The sequence below is a fragment of the Strongylocentrotus purpuratus genome, unplaced genomic scaffold, assembly GCF_000002235.5.
Source record: "Strongylocentrotus purpuratus isolate Spur 01 unplaced genomic scaffold, Spur_5.0 spur5_scaffold_6, whole genome shotgun sequence".
Classification (NCBI taxonomy): Eukaryota; Metazoa; Echinodermata; class Echinoidea; order Camarodonta; family Strongylocentrotidae; genus Strongylocentrotus; species Strongylocentrotus purpuratus.
In genome coordinates, this window is record NW_022145612.1 from 56,970,482 (window position 1) to 56,979,579 (window position 9,098).

Below are 9,098 nucleotides of genomic sequence, written 5' to 3' on the forward strand. Positions count from 1 at the left end.
CATTTTCTTCTTAAATTATAGTATACAGATAACTTACATTAGAAACCTCGGTAATAGGACATAATGGTTACTGAATAAGTACAGTTCAGATCAACCCCCAAGTCTATGGATTACAAGTGGCACCAACAAAATCATCTTAATGAGGTTTCAAAAATATTAATTACGGATGCTGTGATTATTTGGCTCGTGCTTTGATAGTTTTGTTACTCTTTCTTCCCGAGCTGGCAAATGAAAAATGATATTTCAAGATAATGACTAATATTCATGTTACTTTGAACACACATTTCCTGATTTGTTCATACACATTATGTGTAATACCTTTGGGCACAACAGTTGGCAGCTGGACTAAAATCAGTCAACAAACCAAAAAACAAAAGAAGAAATCCATTTTCTTTTAAAGAACGAGTCTAAAATATTATACATGTATTGTCTATTTTGGTTACAGATTAATCAAGGCTAAATTTAGGATGGGCAGACGTCATAACTTTATTTTTTACCACTAGACTTTCAATAACAATTAGTTGGCTTGATTCATATTCTTATCTAAACAAATGGGGTCCATTTGGCATATGCCAAGGTTTCTTACAGATATGGAACAGATTTCACATATTAACAACAATTACCCATGGTTACCACACTCTTGCCAAGAAGTATGATTTATCAAGAAGACTCTGATCTGATTCAGAGAATGAGCATTCAATGTGATCATGAATGATTTATAAAGCCTATTTAAAAAAAAAAACTATAACCTAAATAATGTACATAGTTATTTTGATACTGATACAATCACTGGAGACAGACTTTTACATAAGGCCTTTCTGTCTTGTCTCCAAATGCTTTCAGTTTAATGATTTCCCCCTTGTTCTTCTTGTCTTCTCTGCTTGTTTTATTCTCATGTGATATATTGATATTATTTTTTAACTGTTATATGTTTGTTTACCTTAGTATATTTTTAATGTAAATATTGAACAAAGTGAACTTGAACTTCAACTTACAGCTGTAATTAATTGGAGTCCAGAAATATACCTTGATTTAACATGCTAAAAGAGATATCCTTATATGTCCTGAAACGAGTTATATTCTGAGATGAAAGCAGCAATTAAACTATGTGTTAAGCTTAAAGAGCAAACAACAAGCTTACTAAAACATACATCATTTGTAAATCATGAATTATTTAATAAAAAGACAGAAAAGGGTAAAGAATATCCAAAATTTTTCATTAAGAAAGCACTCTGAAGTGGTAGCGACAATGACATATGAAAACTTCAGAGAATTAAGATGAAGTGACCTGCAATACCCCAACAGTTGCCCCAGCCACATCTGCTCTATACTTTATTTCATCAAAGTTATAGGGCAAGAGTTGTTTGGTCCAACATTAAAGTTAAGAAATCGGTCGAGTGTAAGATGTTGACTGCACAGCAGTTGTCACCAAAACAACTGTTGTAAAACCACCCTGGCACTCAATGTGTGAGGCCTCCCTCTCTTGGTCACTCTTGGCAGTACGTTAGTAAGCTAACGTCAGTATACGAGGGAGCACTGGCAAGCCCCACTGCCCAAATTTCCCCCCTAATACATTTTAATGAATTTCCAGTGCACATACATGTAAAAGTTTAATACTATATTGGACTGTCACTCTAATACACACCTCGCTTGTCACAAGTCTTTTCTTTTTTAAGAGTTTTGTAACACATTTTAGAGTGAAAAAAAAGAAGTGGTTAAATTGTGCATTGACCTTTTAAGCATTGAATATACCATACTGATAAGCTATGGTAGTTTAAAGGGAAATTGTCATTTTTCATGTGTTAAACAATTTTTTAATAGTATTTACAATTTATATCCCTATTTTGTTTATGAACACATTGAACTTGGCAGATCCTTGCCATATTTACTTGAAAATTGCATTCCTATATGATAAAGAAATACCTGTATTCTCCCCCTGCCCCTTTTTCTTTGTTATTTTGCTGTCTCTAACAAATTTTGTTTGATTTTCAATGAAGCCACCAAAAATTAAACTGATATTTAAAAATAGCCTTCTTAAAAAATGTAAGACCTTTCAAAAGTTAAGTAATTTCTCCAAAATAATATTAGTTGAGAGGGCTTGGTTCTTGGCTTCACCTGTTGTTTACGTCCTACATCACCAGACCAAAAATCCTGTTTGGACCTGCACTCTGAGATAACACAGGTAACAGTGCTGACTTGGCATTTTTAATTGATTGCCGTTTGAAATGTTTGTTTACTGGCCATGCACAGCTCACCTGCCTTGAACCCACAGCTATGAGAGAAAAGTGTCACAATCAATTCTCTCTGATTTGCAGAACAAGACGAATATTAAAACAGTGAATATTGTGAGTGGATGTTTGCTGTAATGGAGCCTATAAATGAACTTGGATGAGAGTTTCGAGTCATCATTTTCAAAGTCACCTGTGTAGAGAGTATTGCCATTATCAAAAGTAACAGTTTATTAAATGAGAATAGTATATTAAAGCCAGATAATGAAGGAAATTATTCTTATTCTATGCAACAATAATGCAACTCACAACATCTTCAACGCATAGAGTAAAATACATTCAAAATATACAGAAATAAATAGAAAGAAAGAGAGAGGGAGAGAGAGAGAGAGAAAGAGAGAGAGAAAGATGGAGAGAAATATGGGAATCTATGTGATGGAATTATAGGGAAAGGTGAAATGATAGATGAAGAAAGAATGGATGATAGAAAAGAGAAACTGAAGCCATGACGGTTATTATCTTACATAACCTTCTACAACACATACTTCATTTTTGCACTTGTGCACTTGTGTATGTTGACGTTAATTAACCCCTGACCTACATTCATATCTAAAGAAGATAACTATCATTATACAACCCTTGGGAGTATATTTCCGGGGGGGGGGGGGGTAATTGTTCTGGGGGAGGGGTTGTCCTTGGGGGGTAATATTCCGGGGGTTATTGTCCTTGGGGGTAGTTTTAGTGGACACCAGCCCAATTTATCGTTGACTTTCTAATATAATATATAGGTTAAGAAGTGGAACAAAAATAAGTAGACACTGCAATGTTATCAGTACTTTCTTCCTTTAGCAGATTTAAAAGATCTTATGGTTGAAATATAAAACAAATATTTATAGAAGTCTCCCTGTAAGTGATATCTTGCCCTGTTTGCATGTATTTTTTGGATCAGCTCAACATCAATCATCTAGTTCTATCTAGGAATACATCACTTTCTTTCTTTCTTTCTTTCCCAATCCCTGGAATGATCCTGGAATGATCCTAGAGTGAATCAGAAGATAAATATAACCCAACTCCGTCACGGCATGACCCATTTGAAAACAGAAGTGCCTGGATTACAGGCCAATCAGATGGTAACAAAAGATCTTGTTTCCATATGTCCAAAATTACAAACCCACTTCGTTTAAAAAAATTTAAATCTTGACTGAGAGACAGTTCCCTTAATATGCAATGGAAACACACATTAACTCTTTTGTTGCTTAAGTTGATTTCCTGAACAGGCATTAGACTGCTGTAGTTAACTTTTTTTGCACATAATTTGTCTTTGAACCCTATTTGAGAAAGGGAGCACCAGGATAAGAGGCTAATTGTAACAAAATTACATTGCACCACAGAGGTATCCAAAGCTTGAAGTCCTTTAACTGAAACGTGTCCTACATTAACATGGGCAGGGAGCAATTTTCAAAGACGGGCAGCAGTTGGAAAGAGATTCTGTCTGGGGTACATGTTTTAACTCTTTGCTTACGGGAACCTGGTGGTCCCTGTGTTAAGCCTATGGGACTTATACAACTCAGTAGTCAACGGGTTAATAAATCCTTACTTTCCTGCCATTAAAAGAAGTTCAATATTTCTTTCCAATGCAGCTGCTATATAGACACTACTTTGTTTAGTATGAAATGGGTTAACAGATGCACATCTGCATGAAGATATCTGGCAAGTGTTGAATTGTGCGGGGATTCCAACTGCCTAATATGAAGAGGAAGTCTGCAATTCTAGAGGTTTTTAGAGACACGGTAGACCTGTATTTCCGGCTCAGACACGTTCAAATTACTTTCTCAAGAATTGTACATTTGCCCCATCTTTTCCCCTTACTTGTCTTTTCAAAATTCAAGACAATCACACTGTTTGAATCATCCAATAAAAGTCTGTTAAAATCTGAAGTGATTCAATTCAATGTATTTGGCATCATAAAAAAATGAATTAAAAATCATGAATACAGAGTACATGATAGGCCACCTCCAAGAAGCAAATTGTGCCTCTGATACAGTCTTTGAAACTATTTTTGGCAAAATATAAGCCATTATGATAGCAAGTAGGGTTGAAAAGAGGGTAGCTGTCTAGCTAAGCAGACCGAGGCTTGTACACCTAGGCAGCATTTCACAAAACTCCATGTGCACCGACATCTCATTGAAATACAGTTATGTCTTTTAAAAGCATTTTAATTGGATGTAGGTGAAATTATACTTTGGACGGTTTGGTGAAACGATGCCCAGATCTCTTATCTGTGTGTTTGTACAACATAGAAACGTGAAGCAGACTGCACTTTTGAGCATGTCAATTCATATTGCTGTTGTGGATTATCTTAAAGGCAATTTGATGTGCTATGAATCATGTGAATAAGGCTCCATTGTATGAAACATAATGCCTTTAGGCAGGCATCTCCAATTTGATACACACACTTATTCATATCTTAACCCAATTCCGTAACATGAATGTGAAAGAAATGTGAATCACAGTATTTTAATTTTAACTAATCAACCTAGCTTTTATAGGTTGTAGTGAAACAATTACTTAAGATATTAGGCTCCTTACACTTCTACCCAGATTTAGGAAAGAGAGACAGGAAGAGCATACTCATTTTGTTTATTGTCCAACTGATTCATATGTTGTAGATTCAAGTACAACAATTATGTTAATATTTGGATTACAGGTACTTCATATATATATATATATATATATATATATTTACTGAGAATATAAAAAAGAGACATATAGGATCAGAAATCGAAAAGGCTTGCAATTGATGAATATTCTTTAATTCTTTGTACATACTTTTACAAATGTAACACAGGAAATATAAACAACAGAAGAAAAACTTCTACCCTTTAAGGGCATGACTTTGTCATCTATTATGACTAACATGGAGGGAATCACCTTTGAAGAGGAAGTCATAGAGTTATCTTTTCACTAGAGTTTATAACTGGAGGCATAATTACACATTATATGAAATTTATTTGACTCATCATAGTCTAAAGGTCATTTTTTCCTGCCTACACAATACTCCCCCACTTGCTTACAATCGCAAAAGGTAGTAGTAGTTGGTTACTCTATCAGACAACCTGTTTCGCAGAATGCTAATTTGCCACAAGGTCCATAAGAAATACAATCAAGATAAAAGGTGTGTAGCTTTTGATAAAGAGTAACAATTCTGATGTCAATCTCTATCTCCAGCCAGTACTCAAATAAAAGTTGGTTACAAGAAATTTATTCCTCGAAGGAACTGGCATTTCCCTTGTAGCCCTTTTTGTATTCTACTTTGTCCCAGAAATGTATCATCTCAAAAGGGCCGTAACTAATAATCTGGCTCTAAACACATCATATACTACCCTGTAAGACAAATGTTCCTGTTGAAAATTGGGGGGAAAAGGCTTCCTAATGAAACAATATCATGAGGATTGCTTCCAGCAGATCAGGATCATGATGAGAGAGAAAGAGAGAGACATAAATAGAGAGAGACAAAGGCAAAAAGTGAAAGAGATAGAGAGGAGGGGGCAGATCGAGAGACAGACACAGATAGAATGGGGATAGAGATTGAATGACTCACCCTAGAAAGGCACCTCCTGTTCCTGGAGCAGAGGCGGACCAGTTTTTGTTCCGAGGTGGAGAGTTTGTTAGGATCCTGTTCCTCATCACCAGAGCTGATGGTGATCTGGCTCAGACGTTTGTACTCATGTTGGAGCTTGTTGATAGCATCCTGCAAGGCAGTGGCTGTTGCCTTCAGCTCCTGCAACAAAGAAAAGAAATTAGAGGCTTGGTACATTATCAATTGTTGAAGAAACTTTGGTATATGGATTCCTGGATTCGATCCTTGCCCAGTGCTTACAGTAAACCCTTGGACAAGGTGTTTTACCCACATGTGTCTCTTTTGACTCGGTGTATTAATGTTGTATATTGGTTTTTAGCTACCGACTGACTCTCATACGAGATTAAGTCCCAGGTTTGATCCTTGCTCGGTATCTACATCGACAGTGTGTAATTTTACCCTCATTTGTCCCAGGTATATCAAATTGTTACACCTGGGAATGATGGTTTAAATTATTATTTCAGGTCCCTCAGGAAGTACAGTATCAATGCTGATGAGGCTACCCTGGGTACACAAGACAAGATTATTAGATCAAAGGGTTGAAAAGACACAAACTAAAACAGCATGATGCAACACATCCAAGTAGAATACATGTGCAAGTAGAGTTTCATGCACAGTAACAGCAAAGTATATATTTCACTGTGAAACAATTACAAATATTTGTAACCCTTAATACATAGTACAAATTACAATTATCAGTAAGATCTTAGATACTTATGAGAATTTGTCATCAAATATAATTAAACAGATACTTAATGGAGAAATGTAATAAAAAAACAAAGCTGTGTATCTTAATCTCTTTTACTTAACAACATTTAAGACATTAAATACTTAAGCTGAACATAACTGCTAAAATGTCTAGATATTGATTTTTCCCCATGTGTACTTGTGGATATATATGCCTAAGAGTGCACTCTAATACTGTAAAGTGTGAGTGGCATTTGACATTCTCTGGAGGATGCCATGAGTTTCATGGCACCTTCATCCATTGACACCTATCTACCCCCATGGTCCTTGGGTATGCATCCCTCCCAAGAGTGTAGGGAAGGCTCCCAGGGGGTACCCATGCAAGGATTGGGTGAGGGGTAAGGAAGCCCACAAGGGGGTAATAGCTATAGATAGAACCATGGAGGAACATGGAAAGGAAGTGTGCAGGCTGACAACATGGAAAAGAGAAAACAGAATGCCATTGAAAATGTTAATTACCTGTTGAGTATTCTGTATGTACTCTGGGAAAGATTTTTTCACTTAAGCTCTACATCTACATTCAATGTGTTATTGTTAGGCGGCTGATTAGTGTATGTAACTATGGACCTACTACATCCATGATCATGATGTCACGCACTCACTCAAAAAATAAAGAGGCAACTTTAAAATAGAAAGAGAGAGAAACATTTTATCTTGGCCTGTTATGAATTGTTTTGTCATGTCCTGTCTTATCTTATTATGTAAGCTTCCTGTCCTTTGTGTCCCGTCTTGTCATTCTTTCATTTTTCGTGATTATTAAGATTTATGATTTATGAAAAAATATTTATATTATATTTATTCTCGGGAACCTACAAAAGCAAGCTATGCTTTCCAGTAGGTTCCTGTTTCAGTTCATAATTTTGAACTTACTTGTCAACTATGTTCTTTATTGTGCAAACAATTGATATGAAATGGAATAAACCGAATAAATTAATCAATCAATCAACAAAAAAAGGGTGCATTTTAATAATGAATGTGAAAGGGAGATTGAAAGCAACCAAAAAACACCTGACAGACAGAGAAAAGGTACAAAAAGGTGCAGAAGGAGATGGAAGAAAATAGGAGATAATCTAGTCAAGATGGTATGTTGAAGATGGAGAAAAAAAACACCTGGTGTCATTATTCTACAGAGATACACACAGAAGCCTACACTGGGAAAAAGAAACAAAGGACTAGAAGCAAAGAAGCTATCTTGTCCATCTTGTTCACTCTCTCCTATCAGTCAAATCAAATACAATACAGTGAACTCTTCCGTGCTCTTAGCAACTATCCAAATAGACAACTAAACAAGTTCAAAGGACTAGCCCATTTGAATGGTAATACTAAGTATGCTTATAGCTATAAATCATTCCCAAATAGGACTACTAAATGCATGTGTGGAAATGCTTTTAGATATTGGTGCTGCAATACCACTCATCACATGCCACTGATCAGAGAAAAAGTGACTGGCCCTTAACGTATAGACAATCTTTGGTCAAGTAACATTGGAAATATTTCCTATCACACACAACATACATATTGTGAGTGTCTTGCAACATCTCTCTACACTTTATTAACATTTTGTCTCAGGAAATTCAGGTTAAGATCCTATTTTAGGAAATCCAATTCTGGGAGAGAAAAGGAAGGCATCGATAAAAAAGTATTTGAATTCATTTACATGTGTTTCATCACCATGACTACTCATGACTCCTGGAAAGTTGCCGAGTATGTCTTAAAATGGAAACAATGTTGCAGTCTCACTAAATCTGTGGATTAAAGTGGATTTATATATTCTTGTTATACATTGTCTTTCATGTCATGTTGAAATACTCCCTCATACTCTTTTCAAGTATGAAACTATTACTTCTTGATAATCTCATTAATATGTGAAACAAATTACAGGGCTTTTACTCCACACGCCCCTCTTTAAGGAAAATATTGATTAACTTGAAGATACTACACTGTGAGCATTGGCTTACACGGTCTTTGGAATATTACCATCACTTATCAATCCATTTAATAACATCTTGAGCTGTAGTGCAAACTGTCAAATATGTAAATGTTTTAAAATATAATAATATAGCCTTATATTACATAAACATAAGATGAAGGAAAATATTAATAAGTGTTTCAGTTTGTATATTTCTAGTTTATCCTATCTATTTATATATTTATATACATGTTTGACATTATTATATATTCAAAAAAATGCGATAAGAAATAAAACTAAACAAAACAAACAATCGCAACTGTGACCAGATAAAACAACAACAAAATCTGAGAAACAAATGATCTCATTTCAAAAGTACCCCAGAGTTTTAGGAAACACTGGAGGCAAAGGTTTGCAAAAAGGTACAGAGTACCATAAAAGTTAAAAATATCCCAAACTGAAAACAAAGTAGTTTGCGGGCATGGATGCCCAGCCCCTGTGAATCATACGTATTTGTGTGCCATAGAAAAGGAATGTTTTGATTCTACATAAAATCAGCAGCGATTTGGGTCGA

At 35.3% G+C, this 9,098-nt stretch overlaps 1 protein-coding gene across 1 annotated transcript in view; it reads right to left on the reverse strand.

Annotated features, from left to right (window-relative positions):
* Positions 1–6,005, reverse strand: part of LOC100888944 — a 54,878-nt gene extending 48,873 nt beyond the window's left edge. Inside the window, exon 1 of the mRNA XM_030972357.1 lies at positions 5,830–6,005. The gene's annotated coding sequence lies outside the window, so the exon portion shown is untranslated. The remainder of the gene's footprint in view (positions 1–5,829) is intronic.
* Between the last annotated feature and the right edge of the window lie 3,093 nt (positions 6,006–9,098).